The 19610-nt window shown below is 42.7% G+C and overlaps 1 protein-coding gene and 1 long non-coding RNA gene across 3 annotated transcripts in view; both read left to right on the top strand.

The window, feature by feature from the left end:
* The first annotated feature begins 135 nt into the window (after positions 1–135).
* LOC132328786 (uncharacterized) lies at positions 136–15241 on the top strand. Its single transcript, XR_009486860.1, has 4 exons — positions 136–1198; positions 1437–1634; positions 2716–3340; positions 10365–15241. It is a non-coding gene; the product is annotated as an uncharacterized LOC132328786 (long non-coding RNA).
* Positions 15242–17408: 2167 nt separating this feature from the next.
* PIK3C2A (phosphatidylinositol-4-phosphate 3-kinase catalytic subunit type 2 alpha) overlaps positions 17409–19610 on the top strand; it is a 50571-nt gene continuing 48369 nt past the window's right edge. For both annotated transcript variants that reach the window (XM_059848954.1, XM_059848953.1), the window contains exon 1: positions 17409–17524. The gene's annotated coding sequence lies outside the window, so the exon portion shown is untranslated. The remainder of the gene's footprint in view (positions 17525–19610) is intronic.

Raw genomic sequence — 19610 nt, 5'->3', positions numbered from 1 at the left:
GGCGGCCCCGCGGGGCGGGGCCCGCGCGCGCCGCCGGCGTCACCGGCGGGGCGGGGGGCGGCGCTCGGCGTGAGGGCGGCGCTCGGCGTGAGGGCGGCGCTCGGCGTGAGGGCGGCTGTGGCTCGGCCGGCTGTGGCTCGGCCGGCCGCCTCCGCTGCTCCGCGCTGTGCCGTCCGTGCCCCTGGGCCTCGGTGACATCTCGTTCCCTGTCCCTAGCAGCGTCCTCTGCAAAGCTGTTCTCTGCGCCGGGCACTGCCCCGTGTCCGGTCGTTAGCTGCCGTGTGGGAATTTGAAAATGTGTTCCCAGGCGTCCTTCCCCGGGACTGCTCCTTGCTGTTCCTAATTCTTTTCGATCATTTGAGCTTCAGCTGTGTTCAGACCTGGTTTTCGCTTCCCGTTAAAGGAGAAAAGTCTTGTGCCCCGTGCAGGTTTAACAGTTTAGGACATCATATTCGACCTTTGCGTTTGTTAATGCTTGGTGTAAGCTTGGGGTCTGATTTGTGGATTTCCATTCCCGCCTGGTTTCAAGGTGTGGTACCTGGCAGGTTTGGCTATTATTTTGTGTGTGCTTTTATTCAGCACTAAAAGGGCTCAGAAAATACTCACAAATTATTTTTATTCAATAGATAAGTACCAGCTATTAGAACAAATGCACGGCACTTCCTATAAAATAGTGATTTGTGGAATATGTATAAATTCTACTTGTAACCTCTTATGCTATCTCAAGACTCTTAAGCCCGTACTCCTATTTAAAGAGATGTACTAACATGTGCAAATGATTAAAAAACTTTGTCACTGTGTGTTTTATTTCTGTTATTCTGATTTACAGGATAAGTATGTACAAGGTAAGCTTTGGGCTTTTTTTTTTTTTTTTAAGAAACTATTGCAATAGTTTATACAAATCAGAGATAAAAATAAATTATTGAGGGATTTGCTCAGCCAGTGGAAGAAACTCAAAACTGCCACGGGGTTGAGGGTTAATTATAAAGAGGGCAAAGTGGTGGTTGAAACTGTAGTTTCTGCAGGTGAGAATAAAATGGGGATGTAAGCTGCCTGTGGTGACATCTGTGGTTACAAAGCTGTTAAAGCAATAGGGCTGGCACTAACTGGAGCTTTCCCTTTCTCTCACAGAGATACTGCTCCAGATTAGAAGCCCGTTTTCCTACACTGCAGTTCACTGTAGAAACAGAGCTTTGTGGTGGCTTAGCATTCTTTCCTAGTGTGTGCCCAGATGTGGGGGCAGGGGGAGGCTGGTGGGGCTGAGGGCCCCTCTCCTGGGGCTCGCTGTTTGCATGGAAGGCTGTCCCCCAGGAGCCTCCTCATCCTGTGGGGTGCCCTCAACAGCACACCAAGCGTGCCCTCACTCTCTGCTCATATGAAGAAGAAAGATTCTCCCTGCTTTTGTGGCCTCCTGTTTACCCCTTCCTGCTTTGCAGGAAGAGCCAGAGGCAGCGCCTGTACTGGAGCTTCCCACAAGTTTCCAGGGAGAGCCTGCCCGTCTCAGACAACTGCCAGAAGGTGGCTTGGAGGCACAGAAGGATGAGGTGACATCATCTGCGAGGACAAGCTGTGGTGGGACCAACATGAGCCTTGCCTGGAGGAGGGGAGTGTCCTCGTGGGACAAGGGAAGAGCAGTGAGAGCCATTTACTGGGATTTTAGCAAGGCCTGTGACACAGCCCCCCATGGTATCCAAGTGGGTTTGGCATGGACAGGAGAATGAGACTCCTGTGCAATGGGCCTTGTGCTCAGCAGCACAAATCCTTCATTACTATTCTGTCCTTTATTGGGTATTGATTTCTCACTGCTCATGCTAATTAGTCCATATTTTTAGTTTTTTTAGTATCTTTTTCCTCCATTAGGGACTTTCCAACACACATATACTGAGTCTTTGTTAGATTTTCTTTATGCTCTGATTTCTGCAAAACATTTGTGTAGTCTATAAGTTCTGTTCCTCTGGTCACAGCACTGAGCCTGGCAGAGTTCAAGAAGCATTTGGACAATGCTCTCAGGCACACAGTGTAACTCCTGGGTTTGGTGCTGTGCAGGGCCAGGAGTTGGACTCCATGATCCTTGTGGGTCCTTTCCAACTCTGCTTATTTTGTGGTTCTGTGATTGTATCCAATTTAAACAATCCTTCACTCTCTCCCAGGCCTTGTTCAATGAAGCATATCAGGGTCTTGTGATGGCTAGAACTGATTTAAGACTAGCATGCTGCTCATAATTAATATACTGATTGTGACTGATTAAAACAAATAATTAAAAATTGATTAGAAAATTTGTCATTTTCAACAAGCACACGTGGCCACTGCAGTGCAGGTGTGCAAAGGGTTGGTGTGGTGCACATGTGTTCATGTCCAGGTAGAGGGTGGGCGTGGTGAGGATCAGGGCAGCTGTGAGTGGGTTTCCCTGGAGCTGCAGCTGTTTTCCAGCAAGCTGTCTCCTCTAAAATGGCTGGGGTTGCTCAGGCTGGAGAAGAGAAGGCTCCATGGAGGTCTTAGAGCATCTTCCAGTACCTAAAGGGCCTACAGGAAGTCTGGAGAGAGACTTTTTACAAGTGCATATAGTCACAGGACAAAGGATATTTGTTTTAAGCTGGAGGAGGGTCAGTTTGGATTTGAAAGAATGTGTGAGGAGTTTTTTATTCTATGATTTTGTAGCTTTAGAAACAAGTAGCCAGCAGCTGGAAGATGATAATTTCTGTTTTCTTCTCACAGGCCCCATGCTGTTATCAAGCCTACTGCTTGGACTGGAGAAGATTTCCATCATAGCTTTGACTGTTTCAGAGTTGTTTTGATCCCTTCTCAATCACAAGCTGATAAGTACCATAGCCTAGTTAGTTGTGCTACTTATTTTTCTCTCTCCAAATACATGATTTTTTCATGTCAGGCTGGAAGCTCCTTTAACTGAAGGGTGGAAAACCTCTGGGTAGGTGCATCCCCAGCTTTCTGGGGCTGTGTTAATGACCCCTCTGACAATGGGAATTCTTAAACTATGCTAAGGCACATGGAAAATAAGGAGGAGATTGGTGATGGCCAAACCTGGCTTCAGCAGAGCAAATCATGCCTGAAAAATTTGCTTTAGAAACACAGAAGAACGTGTTCAGAGAAAAAGGCATGATGTTCCCTCCAAAATAAGAGGGAACTGAGAGTTAGAGCTAGAACTGAGGTAGGACCCATAATTTATTTGGAAGTAAAGAGTAAAGTTGAGGGAGAACTGTTCAGAAGGTGGAGAAAAGTATTAATACTGGTACAGGACACAAGGATAATTTCAGACTTGAAGCCACATGGAAAAGTCAGAAAAAGAAGGCAGAAGAGGAGTGATACCTTGTGTAAGAAGGAGGTAAGACATCTAAGTTGTTATGATCAATTTTGGTACTTTTAACTGAAGAGAGGGTGCATTGAAAATGAGATAACAAACAGCAAGAAAAATAAGAAGTAAAAGATACACTTCCTGCTGTGGTTGCAGCAGGAAGTGTATCACAACAATTTTTTGGCTTCTCATTTCCAGTAATGGAAATTTTTTAGAAGCAGAACAACAAGGCTTGTGGTAACAGACATATAGTGCATGTGTATCATACAAATCTCACATGCAACAAGAAATAATATAAGGGTCTCATTAAAGGGGAATGTAGCACTTGATTTCTGATGCAGTTTTTATTTGATTTCTCATGCAAGTCAGTATTTTATTACTCTTTTTTTTCAACTTATTTGCAGTTTATAAGTGCCCCTCTCATCACAAAGCAAATCATTAGCATCTGAATATTTGGCAGAGGCTAGGCATCCATCAGATATTTACGAAATCATGGTAGTAATTTTTTAAAATGTCTTTTAAAATTATACCAGCTTCTTTCTAGTCATGTCTATATGCATGGGATTATCACCCAGTTATTGATGGGCAAAAAAGGGCAGTCAGCATGGGGGTCTTATTCTTGTGATGTTTAGGGGTTTGGGTAAGTTTATTTACTACTATTTTTTGTAAACCTTGGATTAATGGCAGGGGGAGTCAGCAGTGGTATTTCCTACGAATTTATACCTGGCCTGTGTGCTTCAGTGTTATAATAAAATTCCCAAAGGGGGCACAAAATGATGTGAGAAAGTTTGCTGATGACTTAGAATTAAGGAATTACTTAGAGAAACAACACAGAAAGAAAACATTTTGCTTTATATCTGCAGAGTATCTCATGATATTCAGTAGCTGGGTGGTGAAGCAGTAAATGATATGTCAGTAATTTAAACTGACTTGCCTTGAAGAAAAGGCAGCCTTGGCTTTTTTAATCTATTCCTCTTTTTGCTCAGATTGTGGATGTGGAATAAGAAGGTTCTGTGGTATCATTAGTGCAATGCTTAGAGGAGATGAAAATAGCAAGTGCTAGGAATAATGGAATTGCTAGGAAAATAATAGAATGTCATGAAAGGAATTGTTACATTGCAGCATAAATCCATTGTATATCTGTGTGGTAAGTATGACATGCAGGTCTATTCCCATGAAGAGTGGCATGCTGAAGAAAAGAGAAATGGTCACAATTTGTCATAACAAGAAAAAAACAATGAAATCCTGTGGCAGATTCAGTGGTACATGCTGAACATTGGTCCCTGTCTTTCCTTGGTATTGCATGTTGAAATTTCTCAACTCTCTTCTGCTCTGTGAAGAGTTATCCCCCATTTTGGGCTGGATTGCAAATCAGAGTTAAAGTATAAGCTTATTAACTGCTTTGTGAGGAAAGATGAGGCGGAATCTGATGTATCTTTAAGAGATTAAAGTTCAGGGCACACTTTTCCCTTTCCTATGTGTATTGTGAAAGGTACAGTTCTGCTCTTTGAGCACTGTGGATGAAAACTGCCATTGCCTTTCGTTGGCATGAATTGCACAAGCCAAAAGTCTGCTTTTCCCTTTAGGTTTTTAAACATACACCCTCTGTAAAATAAGAAAATGGAGGATTCAAACCAGGACTCATGGCCTTTCATTTTTCTGCCCCTCAGAGCTGTTTGAGGAGAAGTGGCTCTCACTCCCCAGTCCCCTCCCTGTCTGAGTCATTTTCCCCTGCTGTGCTTCCATGGGGAATGAAGTGCTGAAGACTGAATCTTTGAGTCAGAGGGTAGTAAGAGTATTTTGGTCTGGAAGCCATTTCCCCAGCCTTTCTGGACTGTCCCCAGCATGAAACCCTTATATTTTATCCCATTGTGCTGAAATGAAACATGCATGTTTGTGAACATCTGTAGGCCAGAGCTGACAATATTGACAGTTTTGGAAAACTGAAAACAAAACACCCCAAATATATCTGTGTGCTCACTGGAACAATGAGTTCTAGATTGGATATGGTTTTGTTTCTCACTCTGAAAAAAAAGAGCAGTATAGCAGTATTTAGTAAAAAGTATTGTTGGTGTCCCTGTTGGACCCTGACACTATCTTATTCCTGAAAAACTTGCTGAGGAAGTTTGAGTGTTACAAGAATGGGAGGATATGGTTGTAAGCTCTGCTCCATCCTGTGTTGTTTTGGACCCTGGCCATCAGGAAACATTTAGTCTATCTCAGACATGAAACACTTTCTCTTCAGAAGTAGTATTATGAGCAAGATGTGTAAATAATCTGTGACAAGCAGCAACTTTGTTACAGAAAGGGACATCATCCCAACTTTTCCTTTCTTTGATGAAATTTTAAAGGGAGATTTCTACAAACTATGTGCCAGAGAGGAATTTGCAAGGTTTGCATTGACCTACATAAACCCTAGTTGAACATAAAAGCAGATTAAAAGTTGTTTCACTTGCTTCAGTCACCCTTTGTACTTTATCAACCACTGATCTTTATTCTGTGTTAATTCATATATGTTTAATGCAGCATTGCAAATATTTTCCCTTGTGTCCTAAAGTATTCATAAAAATAAGGCTGGGTGACAATATTTGAAAGAGCAATCTTTGTAATTTTCTTGTCTCTGCACAGCTGTGTGTCTAGCAAGTGGAAACACAGGCTTCTCTGTGCTGCAGAGGAATGGAAATATATCATAATGCAAACTCTTTCAAAAGAAATGATGTATCCTGGAGTATCTCAGATCAGGAAAACATTTTGTTGCACAGCTTGAGTTTTATTTCAACAGATGGACTCTATGTAGGCACTTGCTTTTGTATCTTTACTAGTTAGTTTACTGAATGTATCTAATTTGGATGAAAAGTTATGTGGTTGACCTGATTAATTCCTGCCATGGGTCCATGGAGGGGAGACAGGAAAAGGACAGTTTGAAGCAAAGGGAGCAGAAAACCTTGTGGAGGAAGAAGACCAAGATTGTCACATAATCCTATGACTAATTATTCTCAAGAATATGTTTTTGCAGAAGCAGGAATGCAATATGATACCAAAGGCAAAGTAATACCTTTGAATTTGGAAGCCCAGCATCAAATCAATTGTGCAACTAAATGACCATCACATTATAATTATTCAGACACTCTTTCTTAAAGGCAGTTTTAGTATGAAATATTTTATGGTGGTTAGTGTTCGTACTTATTCTGTGAAAAAGGGAAATACTGAGCCAAGGTTTCCATAGATTGTGAAGCAGAGAAGTTCTTCTAGATTGTAGAGCAGCAACAACACTGGAAATAAAAAGCCAGCCAAATTTCAACTTGTTGATACAACTTAGAAGTGAAAAAGCTGCCCTGTGAACCAGCAGCTGGTAACTTCCTAGAACTGGTTAGCCACTTGCTGCCTACTTTTCTGGTGTTGATGTTGGATTAAAAGTAGCTAATGCTGCCTTTCTTTATGGTATTTGCTGCAATTGCTGCAGTGTTTGCAGTCATGGAACATAGTGGAGATGGAAACGAGAGACAGATTGAGTTATAAAATAGATCAGGACAACAGCAGTTTGTCTATTCTTTATTCTTCTGTTCCTAACAGTTCTTCTGGACTTTATTTTCTTTGCTGATGTCATCTCCTGGCCTCATTCCCACATCCTTCCATATTTTATATCCTCCTCCAATAAAAGTGTAATATATCAAGTAAAAGCTTTTATCAGTCTATCTGAAAGTGCTCTGCAATTGTTCCTTGTTGTAAAAGTGTTATCAGACTCTACAGGCTACAGGTGTGTAATTGCATTTTAGAAATAGGGCAGGCACAGTTGTCTCATTACAAGGGAACTAGAAGGCCTGTCTCACAACAGTCCCTTTTCATCTCTCCATGGAAGCCTCTTCCCAAAACTTCTTGTCCAAAGGAACCCAGGAACCCTGCAAGTCCTCCTGAAGAGTCATTTTTCTCCAGCCTACCCAACAAATCATGTGGTCTGCATGCTGAATGGATTGCTTTACTTGCACAGATGGAAACAAATACTGCTTCCCATGTTATTTAAAATTGATACCATTTTCTGAGCTTTTAAGGAACTTTACCCACTGAAATGACTGCACAATTTTTTCTCAATATTCATAATCTTAAGGTTTTATCATCTGGTCAAGGCAAAACTCCCTTCACATTAACAACTGCAGGCACTGGGTCCCTCATAGGACTCAAATTTGGGGCCAGAACTGATGTCTTGCATCAAAATATTCTGATTTGGGTACCACTATGGGAGAGTAGTAGACAGCAGTCAAGTTAGTGAATGATTTCAGAGTTTTCAAAGCAAGTGAAGATATCATTGTCAGATTCTTTTAAATCCTCCCTCACTTACAACAGTCTGAAACATTCATTTCCAGTGCTAATGATCACAGAGGGATATACAGTTTAAACATGGGTTAAAAAAAAAGCTTTCAATACAAGCTTTACCTCTGTCATCACATCTGTCTGCCTTTTGCCATTAGTAGGCCGTGTATTTATCTTTGAAGCCCTGTGTTTGCAAAGGTGCCCGTCATGCTCTATTAGTCCCCTCTAATCTCCATGTATGCACTTAGCTGAGAGTGTAACACAATATTTGTTCTTTTATTTTAAATTTGTGCTTTCTAATGAGTTCCAGGGTCTTAGTCTGTTTTCATCCTAAACACCCAGGATGGGCTAGGTCACTGAAACTCTATATGGTGACATAATCCATCAGGCTTATTTGAGTTTCCTTAACCTATATGCTTGTTTAAGAAAGGGGGGAAAGGGCAGCTGTGGAAGAATGTTATTCACTAACTCCAAAAGGTTAGTGAATTCTCTGAATTTTGATAGCTGAAAAGAAATGAAAACATTATTAGTATTTCTAAAGTAACTTAGTGTTAAAAGGGACTTTCCAGAAACAATGTCATAATTATGGTAAAGCCTGTGGTAAGCTGGGTACTCCAGTTCTGGTCTTAACCACATCCCACCGTGTGGCCTGATTTTCAGTGGCTGAAAATACTCCAGGGCTTGCTGGAAATCTCCTTTATTCAGGGGTTGGATGTAATCTCGACAAATTGTATTGTGATACACACTGTCACAGAAACCTTCCCTTCCCTTCCCTTCCCTTCCCTTCCCTTCCCTTCCCTTCCCTTCCCTTCCCTTCCCTTCCCTTCCCTTCCCTTCCCTTCCCTTCCCTTCCCTTCCCTTCCCTTCCCTTCCCTTCCCTTCCCTTCCCTTCCCTTCCCTTCCCTTCCCTTCCCTTCCCTTCCCTTCCCTTCCCTTCCCTTCCCTTCCCTTCCCTTCCCTTCCCTTCCCTTCCCTTCCCTTCCCTTCCCTTCGATTCCCTTCCCTTCGATTCCCTTCGATTCCCAGCTCCCATGGATGTTTTAGTCATCCTTGAGATCAACCCTGTTAATTTCAGTGCAAATAGAACATTAGTAAAGCTTAATTTCCACCAAAATCAGATTAAAGAAGGATTCTTTAGATGCTTTCAGTGTAAGCTCTCTACAGCTGTCAGGCTATCTGTCCTTTTCCTCAGAAAACTGTGCAGTGGCTGCAGACTTATGAAACTGTGATATGAGAAAAAATAAGGATGTAAAGTGGTATAATTGAGAATAGGACTTTTAGCCTGATTGTTCCAAGTTGTAGGAATTTGTGATAGCAATCAATTTATTTAAAAAAACAAAAAGAACCCAGTCTGTTTCCAATCTGTACTTTCCCCTTTGAGTGAAAGCTGTGTGCATCCTCAAAAATATCCAGGGAATTCTCTAAAAGGCTGGGAATGTTTCCTATATTTTCAGAGTTGAAAAAAGTGTACTTCTGTCTGTCCTTAGAACAAGCTGTTAAAGTATCTCTCAACCTTAGAGAGAGGTCAGGGATGATCAGTGTATTCTCTGCTGCTTCAGGAGAATGTAGTTAATCTTTATTCAGGTTTTAAATCTTACAATGACTACCAGGTTTTAGAAAAATTCTGGCTTAAACCTTGTGGATTTTTAAAGGTTTTTAATATTACATGGGAGGTGGGCATTTTATATCATAACCTAATGACCAGGAGTTGGACTTGTTTTTAATGATGTGAGACTAAGGAGGACAGGATGCCCTTGCTAACAGAGAATGAATAAATAGCTGGAGGATGTAACTTTTCATTAGTGTGGTATTTTAATGTGCAGCTTCCATGGGTAAGTATTCAGCCAGGCACCTTTGGGGATGCCAAAACACTGCAAGTGGATCCATCCACTGCTTTTTGTGGAATAAGGCAAAGATAGTTTTGTTCTTTTTATGCTACTCTTTCAGTGAAAAAAGAGCACAACTTCCATTGATTTAAACACAAAACCAAGATCATGCTTGATGATGTGATTCCTGACTTGGATAACGAATTTCTGCTCTCCCAAAAGACTATGCAGTATTCTAGTAGAAGTAACATTTGCAGGTGACATATACACAATTTAATTTTTTTTTTCCCTGAAAAGCCTGGGATTTAGTTAAAACAAGGTATCTAAAACTGATTTGATTTAGAGGCTTCTAAGAGTTGTTAGACCACTCTATACTTTTACCACATACACACATAATCTTGAATAATTGCTTCACTGTGGCAAACTAGGTACCATAGAATGGTAGAATGGTTTGGGTTGGAATGGACCTTAAAAATCATCTAACACCAACCCCCTGCCATGGGCAGAGACACCTTCCATTAGACTTGGCCTTAAATATTTCCAGGGATGGGACATTCACAGCTTCTCTGAGCAGCCAGTGCCTCACCACCCTCACAGTAAAAAGTTTTTTCCTAATACCTAATCTAAACCTACTCTCTTTCAGCTTAAAGGTTTTAGTTTGAAGGTATGGTATCATAGGCAGAATTAGCCAATACTGTGGTGTCATTCCCTTATCCATATCCTCTTACACATCCTTCAGCTACTCTTCAATATATATCCCAAGCAAAGGACCATTACTATTTAAGGCTTAACACTGCATTTATGTTTGGAAAATAAGTAATCTTCTTAACATTAACATTTCCAAATGCTTCAGTACTGCCTGTGTTCTTAGGAAAGGGCTGTATTTCTCCACAGCCTGATGTGTCACTGCTTCATTGCAGGAGGATGACTGTGGAGCCCAAGAAGGTGATTTGACAGGTGATTTCTCTGGCACCCTAGAAGATCAGGAGGGACATTCCCAATGTGCTCTGCACACCCACACTTGGCTGTTCCAGCTCAATCCAGATGGAGTTCCTGCTACACTTGGTGGAATTGTTCTGTTGGATGGTGTATCCACAAAGATGGGGTTTGTAACAAGGCCAGAACTCTGTGGTACATCCATCAGCTGAGGTTTCTCAGTGAGCTGTGCACACATGACCACACACTGCTTTTTTTCCCTCCCACGCACACAAACTCTGTGGTAAGTTGTTCAGTGAGTTGTGACACCTATTAATGTCGTTGGCCTCTGATGTTATTCGGTTCCTTTTTCTGGGGGCTGACCACAGCAATCCCATCTGAAAAGTTTTCCACCAAAGTCAGAGATCATTTTCATTAAAGCTCTCTCCAGTTTAGTCCCTCAAGCATGGGTGTCTTTCTACTCATGAATGCAAGCAGCAGAGGAAAGCAATAAATCCCTTTGAATAATGTGCCAGTGCTCCACTGTTACATAACTGTCATCCCTAACTAGAAGATGCCTATTTAGCAACTAAAGAATATTGGCAAGGATTTAAAGCATTTAAAAATAATTTTGCTGCACTCAGAATTTGGATCATTGACCCTTAACCTGAAAACTGGTTTTACAAATGTTCTCCAGAGAACATTGTGTACTTAACTTCCCCTATGAAAACTACAAAAAAATTGTATACCAAAATACAAGGATTAAGAGCCGGAGCCACGACATATTTAGACTTGGAGAGGGATATGAAAACACCTCAGTGAATGTACTTGACAGGATAATTTCATTTTACCATATACACTGTGTGACTACAAGTAAAAGCATAACATAAGGAATGGTTCAATGCTTTTTTAATACTAGAATATTTCCATGGGCTTGCAATGCTTAAAGAACTGAAGTTTTTTTACTGAGGAACATAGGGTAGCTACAAGGAGTTCATGCAATCAGCTTGTACCAGAAAGGAAAAAGCAGATTTTGTTGGGAAGGGCTTTGATCTTTCATGGAGCTGCAGGAATATGGGCAGCTGGGAGAAAACCTTATAACCCCTTTCTTAGCCTGTGGAAATCTCACTCCTGTGTAGGACTCCTACTGGTAGTGCTGCTTGGTTTGTCTGAACTTCTTGATATGGAATAATTCAAGTGAGTACTCAATATGCAGTTTTATCATCCTCTGCCTTTGGATGTCTGATTAAGCATGACTGGCTGTGATTGGGATTTTAAACACTAGCAGGCTTCCCAATTACCTCAATTATCTTTGCCCCAGGAATGATTGCTATTTCCAGGCACGCATCCTGTTGCCCACAGTTTCTCACACAGGTTTTTCTGGCACCTTTCTTACAGTAATAGCCCTCAGCACAGCAAACTACAGACTGAAAACTCTCCCACTGTACCTCCTGAGTACACTGTAGCACTGACACACTTTTTGCATGCATTTTCTAACTCTTCTGCTTCCACTCTATTTTAGGAATATTCAGAAATTTCATTTTTTTAAAGATTTATTTAAAACTATAGCAGTCGTGCATATTGCTTAGAACACATTCTATCCAAAAAGCATTTATTATAGTTTCTTCTCTGAGTAAATAAACCATCTGCAAAAGGGAGTGTATGAAAATTAAAAAAAAAAAAAAAAAAGAAAAAACCGATAAAAAATTGTTTACAGTAAAACAATTAGTGACATGTAAAATTATTTCTGTTCAGGTCCCTGTTCTAGTAGCTCTTTGGGACATAATTTATCTGCAAAACTATGGGTAAATATGAAAAATATTTTATTAATTTCAAATGTATGCCCTGTTATGTCATTTTGTAGAGCATATTGCCTAAACCATATGAGACATACCTTAGCTTCTGTGCCAAGATGTCTAGCAATATTTTGGCTTGTAATGCCTAAATTCCCATTTCCTGAAGCAAGACCTGTGTCCTAAGAAATTAACCCAAGAGAACATTTTACTTGCACTTGAAACCACCAGGAGTTGGTTTTGTGGTTTTTACTTTAGAACAGAACTTGCTTCTTAGATTTAGTCTTTAAATATGGAACTCATATGTAAAGCCAGCTGAAGTTATTGTTTAGATTTTGAGAGCCATATGCAGACTTCAGACATGCTGCAAACACATGCAAGCTGTTGCATGACAGTGAAACAACAAAAACAAAACCACAGCCTAATTTTTCTTTCAGTCATTACTAACACTGATATCCCTTTTCTTCCTGAGAGAAATCCATGGGGAAGTATTAATAGGAACATGCTGTTGGTTAAACATCTTCAGATGCAAGCAATAGCCTTTTAACCATGGATAAGCACTAAAAAAAAAAAGAGTATTAATAATAGAATTCAAAATGACCAAGAAAAGGCATTACAAGCCTAAGATAGGAAATGATAGTGAATTTTCAGAGGGTGTCATTTTTGAAGTAATAAAATCTTCTGTTTTCTTGCAGAGTAAAACAGAACCTGTCTCCCTCTGCTGGTCTTCAGAGAGAAAAAAAAAGTTTTTAGATACTAAATAACCTCTGGCTGCAATTTTGATACAAATTACCAGCTGTTCCAAATTAGCTCTTAAAACTTGTTGCCTTCAAATATATAGAGGTCTCCTTGAGGCTATCAGTGTCTTGATTAGCTGAGGATTGGTAGATTTTTTTTTAGTGTTTAGTCTGGTTAGGCTTAGTTTCTCAGCATATTTAATATGATTTATTTAAGAAAATATAACAAGATAAATATAATAAGATAAAAGCTGTTCTGTCTTTAATTCAAACATCACTGAATCTAGCAGCTGTGCTAAGAGCAGCCTCATACTGAAGTTGTAGATGTAGTTGCATGATTTTCTTTTCCTGCATAGTCTGAGTTGGTCTACTTTTAAATCCAAACTTTGTGTTGCAGTCCACACCCCAGTGAACAAAATCCCGGGAATTTCCACGCTGCACAAAGTGGGTGTGGGTTTTTTACCATGTTCTGGTACATGGCATGGATTCTGTGAAAAGGTCTTTGTCCTTAGCAGGATATGCTCTGTCTTCCTATTGTCACAGGAAGCACATTTGTCCTTTAAATAATCCCTGTGCTCCTACTAACAATTTGTCATTTACAGAAAGGACACTCTAACAATAGACATCAAGTCGATTCCTTCCAGTTAGTTTAAGGCAAGCAGCAATTCCAGGAGCTCAAGGCACTCACCTGTTAAGTTTGGGGGGGCACATAAATGCATTTTATGTTGAGAAGAAAATTAAAGACATTTTGTCTTTAAAGTGATTTGTTTTAGTTTGTTGTTTTGTTTTGTTTTTATGAGGGTATTTTGTTTTTGGGTTTTGTGTGTTTTGGTTTTGTTTTGTTTTTTACTTCCCATGTGTTATAGTCATCACAACACATTTGTTAAGCTTTGTTATGTGTAGGCGTCCTTTTGATCTCAGTATATTTCAGGCTTCCTTGTATCCAAGATTTTGTTTAAAAAAGCATCTACCAGTGACAGTTTGTCATATTTCCAGTTAATACCAGTGTCAATATTGTTAGTTACACAAGCTGATTTGGTCTTTGCATATGTTGTGTGTCAGTTCTTTTGGGATGTTTGACTATCAGCATAGAAAGCACGGCACTTACTCTCACCAAATATTTAACCAAATTCTCTCATTTATTCTGTCTGTGGTATGCAATTTAAATTGTCATTAAAATGTTATGTAATAAATTGTAGTGGTTTTTTACAAGACATAGTTTTACCAAGTGAGAATATCATAGTTTTTATCCTGGTTTTATCTCCTGAAAACCGTCAGGGCAACTGTGTCATTTGGTCTGTGTATCACAGAGAAGACACACAGGAACAAGACAGTGAGGCTGCCGAGACACTCACCTTGTGCAGAGCTTTTACATGGGCACATTAGGAACTTCCTGTATGAGGAATACTTTAAAGCTGGCGTCATTTCTGCATGTGGGAATGGCTAACTTGTAATCATCCATTCCTAAGCAGGTCTGCAGGCTATGCCATTGTTCCCTTCTTGACTCAGCTCTCTAGGGAATAGTGTCACTTTGCCTGGAAGCTGAGCTTCCAAGGCTAACCAGCTGTCTTTCTTGAAGGAGAACTCCTGTGGCTGCCCAGCTGTGGAGAGGCTATGTGGCATTTGGCCTACAAATGCTGTTTCTAAAACTGGCTGGTACCACTTCCAGAGTGCACCTGATAATTGGTATTGGGTAATGTGGATGTAGCTGAGAAACAATGAAAGCAGAGGCCAAAGTGCTCGTGTTGGAGTTGCTCTGCAGTGCAACGTGCTGGCCTGTATCACAAATAGTGTGGCCAGCAGGATTAGGACAGTGATTGTCCCCCTGGAGCCCGCACGGGTGAGATGGCACCTTGAATCCTGTGTCCAGTTCTGAGCCCCTCAATTCAGGAAAGACATTGAGGTGCTGCAGCTAGTCCAGAGAAGGGTGAGGAAGTTGGTGAGGGGTCTGGGGAACAGCTGAGGGAGTGGGGTTGTTTAATCTGGAGAAAAGGAGTCTCAGGGGAGACCTTATTGCTCCCTACAATGCTGAAAGGAGGTTGTAGCCAGGTGAGGGTGGGTCTCTTCTCTCAGCGACAGGACAAGAGGAAATGGCCTGGAGTTGTGCCAGGGGAAGTTCAGGCTGGACATCAGGAATAATTTCTTCACTGAAGAAAGTGTTGTCAGGCACTGGAAGTGAGTGCCCAGAGAGGTGGTGGAATCACCATCCCTGGAGGTGTTAAAGTGCCATGCCTGGCCATGGCACTGAGTGCCACAGTCTAGTTGACAGCATGGTGTTCGGTCAAAGGTTGGGCTCAGTGATCTGGGAAGTATTTTCCAACTGTAATCATTCTGTGACTCTGGGAAAGCAAAGGAAGGAATAGCACACTCTCTATTCAGTGTGGTAATATGAAATCAGTGCCTATTTAACATGAAGTACCTTCAGAATAACTTTCAAAGATGAGATAGTGCTAAAAAGGATAGGCTTAAATTATTTTTTTGAAGTGTGGAATAGCAAGAAAATTTTTGACAAGAAGGAAATTCCAGGTAAAGGCACAGACAGTTCGTACAGTTAGAGTGACACTGATAGACAGGTTTGATAATAGTTTAAAATTCTTCACTAATCCACAGAATGAACCAAGTAATCTTTCCTATCTCAACTAGTAAGATTCATATTTGACCTACTGTCACATATTATGTAATAACATGGTGGATGTTGGTCAATCAAATAGCCATGATCATGGAATCATAAAATGGCTTAGGCTGGAAGGGACCTTAGAGATATCTCATTCCAACACGATCTTGTTGAAACAGTTGGGTGTGGCAAGTGCCTTTTGTTCAGACTAAGCAGGTTAATGCTCCTTTACTTAGCAATTGATGAAACACAGACAAATTGTTATCCCAGGACTAAACCCTGTGGCCAGTGAGTCATAGGTGCAATTGGGAGCAGTTTAATGTGACCTGTGCGTGAAGGGGAAAGCAGCACAAACACCATGGAACTGGTTTGCAGCAGGATCCAGCAGAAAGACATTGTGCTCTGTAAAGCATCGTTTATGTGGGTCACTAAATGATTGTGCTCCAAGTACAGCGCTCTCCTGGTCAGGATCACCGCAGGAGCCCAGCAGAGGAGGTGGCCAGGACACACGACTGCCAGGACAAAAAGTCTAAAATGCCATCTGAAAAGAAGGTGGATTTGCATAGACCATCTGGAAAGGAACCTTGAGCTTTCTTTTTTTGAGTAGATTTCTTCTACTGATGCCCCACTTTGTGATCAAAATGGGAGCAGAATTTGCTTATTGATTGTCAAAACAGGAATGTCATTAGAAAGGATTGATTTGTACTCCTAATGACTGTCAGCATGAAAAATTCCTGATGGCTCAAATCACAAGGGTAGTAAGAACTATGGTAATTTTTTTTAATCTATGTGATTACAGTCATGTCTGTGATGATTCTCCAGGAATACATTTTATGTCAGTCTCCCAAGTCCCCATTTTGCTCCTGTTGAAGTCACCTGCAAGGGCTTTCATTGACCTTAATGGTGTCAAGTCAAGATCTATCCAATAGAAAATGCTTAGATCCTAAAATGATGGTTATATATATCCACAGTAAACATGTGACAGCCAGCAATGTATTCTTGACTAATTTTTGATAGTTCATTTATATTGTAGCTTCTAAACAGATCTGTCTTCTTTTCATGTGTCTTCTATGCTTCATTAAGTGTTTTGTATTTTTCGGAATTTCAGTGAGCTAAAAGTGCAGAATAAAGTACCAACAGGCATAAACTGAATACTTCTCTTATTTTAAGTAATCCCTGAGGGGTTGGAATATAAAGTTATTCCCTCTGGAATTCTTTTACATCTACATTAAAAATAATACTGCTACGTTTAAATGTCCATGACAGCTTTTTATTTGATCTTATGAAAGGCCCATTGTCTAAACTTTGTATGAAATCCCACATGCAATACTTTAGGGCATACCCAAAGCATTTCGTTCTTTTGAAGCTATTGTGAAGGTCAAACCAAAATATTTGGTCTTTCTGAAACGTCTCGGTATGTCAGGAAGGTTGGAGTTGACAACAGGAATCTGCCCTTGCCGGCCAAGTAGTTTCTGAAGTTAGTTAAGCAAAATTCTGTGTTGCTCCAAACCACCGGGGTCGTCCGCCGGCAGTCGCTGGAGATGTTCATCGCTGCAGCCCAGCCCCCCGTGCTGGGGGCTCCCCGGCTTCCCCAGCGTCCCCGCCGCGTCCCGGCCCTTCCCCCGCTGCCGGCGGCTGAGGAAGTCCATTGTGTCCGCGCCGCGGCTCAGCCCCCCCGACGGACGTTTCTGGTGCGTTGGGCAAGTTCCCAGTCATGCCGAGCATTCTTGGGAAGATCGGGCGATAAGGGGAGGAAATGACGGAGAGTCACCCCAGCGCCACCCGGCCCCGCGGCCCCCCCACGGCCGCCCCGGCGGGACGGGCTCCCTGCGCGGGCCGGCGGCGGCGGCGCGGGCTCAGGTGAGGCGGCCCCGGGGCCGGGCCCGGCGCAGCGCCCGCCCCGCCCCGCTCCGCCCCGCGCGGCCGGGCGGAAGTGAGCGCAGCGCGGCGGAGCGGGGGGAGCTGCCCGCAGCCTGGAGCGCTCCCGCCGGGAGCAGCAGGGACGAGGGGAAATGGCCGAGGTAGGCGCGGGGAGCCCCGGGGGTCGGGGCGAGCTGCGGGCCCCGCGCCGGGCCGGCCCCGCCCTGCCGGGGGCCGCTCGCTCCGCTCCCCGCCGTGCCCCGCTCCGCCCGCCCCTCCCGGGGGTCGCCGCGACCCTCGGCCTCCGGGCGCTGCCGCCGCCGGCGCGGCCCTGACGCGGCCCCGGTCTGCCCGCGCTGCCGGGCGGCACCTGCGAGCGGCGGGCCCGGGCCCGGGGCAGCGCTGTCCGCACGGCCCGTCCCGTCCCGCGGCTCTGCGGGCTCCCCGAGCCGGGCGGCGGCAGCGCTGCCTGCGGGAAGCGCTTCCAGCCGGGAACTGCGCGTCTGGAGCGCTGGAGCGGCGCCGCTCGGGGCGCGGAGCCGTCCGGAGCTGCTGCCCGTGCTCCGCAGGTGCCGGAGGTGCTTTTTGGACCCGGGGGTGAAGTCTCCGGGGTGGCGGGGAGCTGTCACCGGCACGGAGCGGGGAGCTTGGGAGGTGCCCGGCGTAGGGGGCGCCTTGGCGGTCGCTGCAGACACCCAGCAGGTTTACGTTTCCTTTTTGATCATCACCTTGTTGGCTTTGGACAGGGTTCGCGCGTCGCGGGTTGGTGCGTTGCTGTGGTTCCGGAAAAGTTGGATGTTTACAAAGCTCATCCCTGAACAGCTCTGCTGTTTCCTCCGGGAGCTTTGCCGATATTTCTAGCGATACATGGAAGTTTGTGAGTGCCTTGCTGTTCTTGGCTCGGTCTAGCTTATTATTCTGTATCAACACAATAAAAAAGGTGTTCTGCACCTTTGTTAGCACACGTAACCTCCCACTTCAGCTGTGCTGTTGTTGCGGGAAGGATGTGGTAGCAAGATCCAGTCAGAAGCATTGGGAAGAAAAGGAGATTCTGGTGGTCTTTCTACTCATAGTATTACTTACTACAAGCCTGAAACTAGAGCATAGCACAGTTAAAATGATTTGGGGTGGAGGAAAGATGCAGAGGTTTTAACCGATAACATTGCATGTTTAATGCAGATCTCTTCCCAAAGGGAACTGAAAATGTAAGAAAAAATGTCTGATGTTTGTACAAGATGTTGTGCAATACTTGCTTTGAATATAAGCTATGTTCCGAGTAGTAGTGATGGATGATTTATGAAGAATCCAAAGGGGAAGCAGAAATGGGGCAGGGGAAATGAAATCAGACAAAAGTATTTTTTTATATGGCTGTGTTGGCTTTGAAGGCAGTTGTGTGCTTCATTCTCCCAACCCTGAGAGTGGGCCTGTAAAAAACTTTATATATCTGGGAGAAAGAGAAGTTGCTTAAATTGGCCTCACTTGGCACGTTTGTGGGAGGGGGAGAAAGGGATTATAATTCCCACCTAGTTCTGTTTGGGTTTTAGGGTTGTGCTTGTTCTTTTGTAAGAGCAAGTTGGAGCAAAACTGGTAAGAATAAGGGGACAGTGAAAGAAAGCTGAGTAGAAGATAAAGGCAGAGGGAGAGGACACAGGCAGAAATGACAAATACTGGAAGTTAAATGACCTTCTGGGGAGAGGATCACAAACCAGACAAGCAATAGGTTGTTTAGTGTCTCATCTTCTTAAATGGTGTGCTGTATTTGAATATTATTTTACGTCTCTTAGAGATGATTGTTTATGAAAAATACAAAGCAGATCTCAGGAAATATTTAATATTTTGATTGATTTAATAAATTAGATTTGTCTTAATTACAGTGCATTAGTAACCCTGATTTATGTACTTGAGGTTCCTCTTTCCTGTGGGTTATTGCTGTTGTCTCTGAGAAGTCAAACATAAAGGTTCATGAGGACATATAGTCATTGAATGGAAATTGATGATTTAGTGGTTTTTGTCTGACTTGAGTCACTCTCTGTGTACCAACAGAGAAAACTGAACGCCTTAAATGGAAAGTGATGCATTTCAAAATGTCAAGTAAAAAATTACTTTCTGATTCTGTGTTCCTTTGTTTCTTGCTTCTCAAACCAAATTGAAACTGGTGATATTTCTTACTCAGTGTTGCTGTTGTATTTGCTGCCTAGCTGGAGACACTTGGATGAAAATGTTGTTTAAGGAATAAAAATGCTGAGG

Source organism: Haemorhous mexicanus, chromosome 6 (genome assembly GCF_027477595.1).
Source record: "Haemorhous mexicanus isolate bHaeMex1 chromosome 6, bHaeMex1.pri, whole genome shotgun sequence".
In the NCBI taxonomy this organism is placed as follows: domain Eukaryota; kingdom Metazoa; phylum Chordata; class Aves; order Passeriformes; family Fringillidae; genus Haemorhous; species Haemorhous mexicanus.
This window is presented reverse-complemented; position numbering and strand designations above follow the sequence as displayed.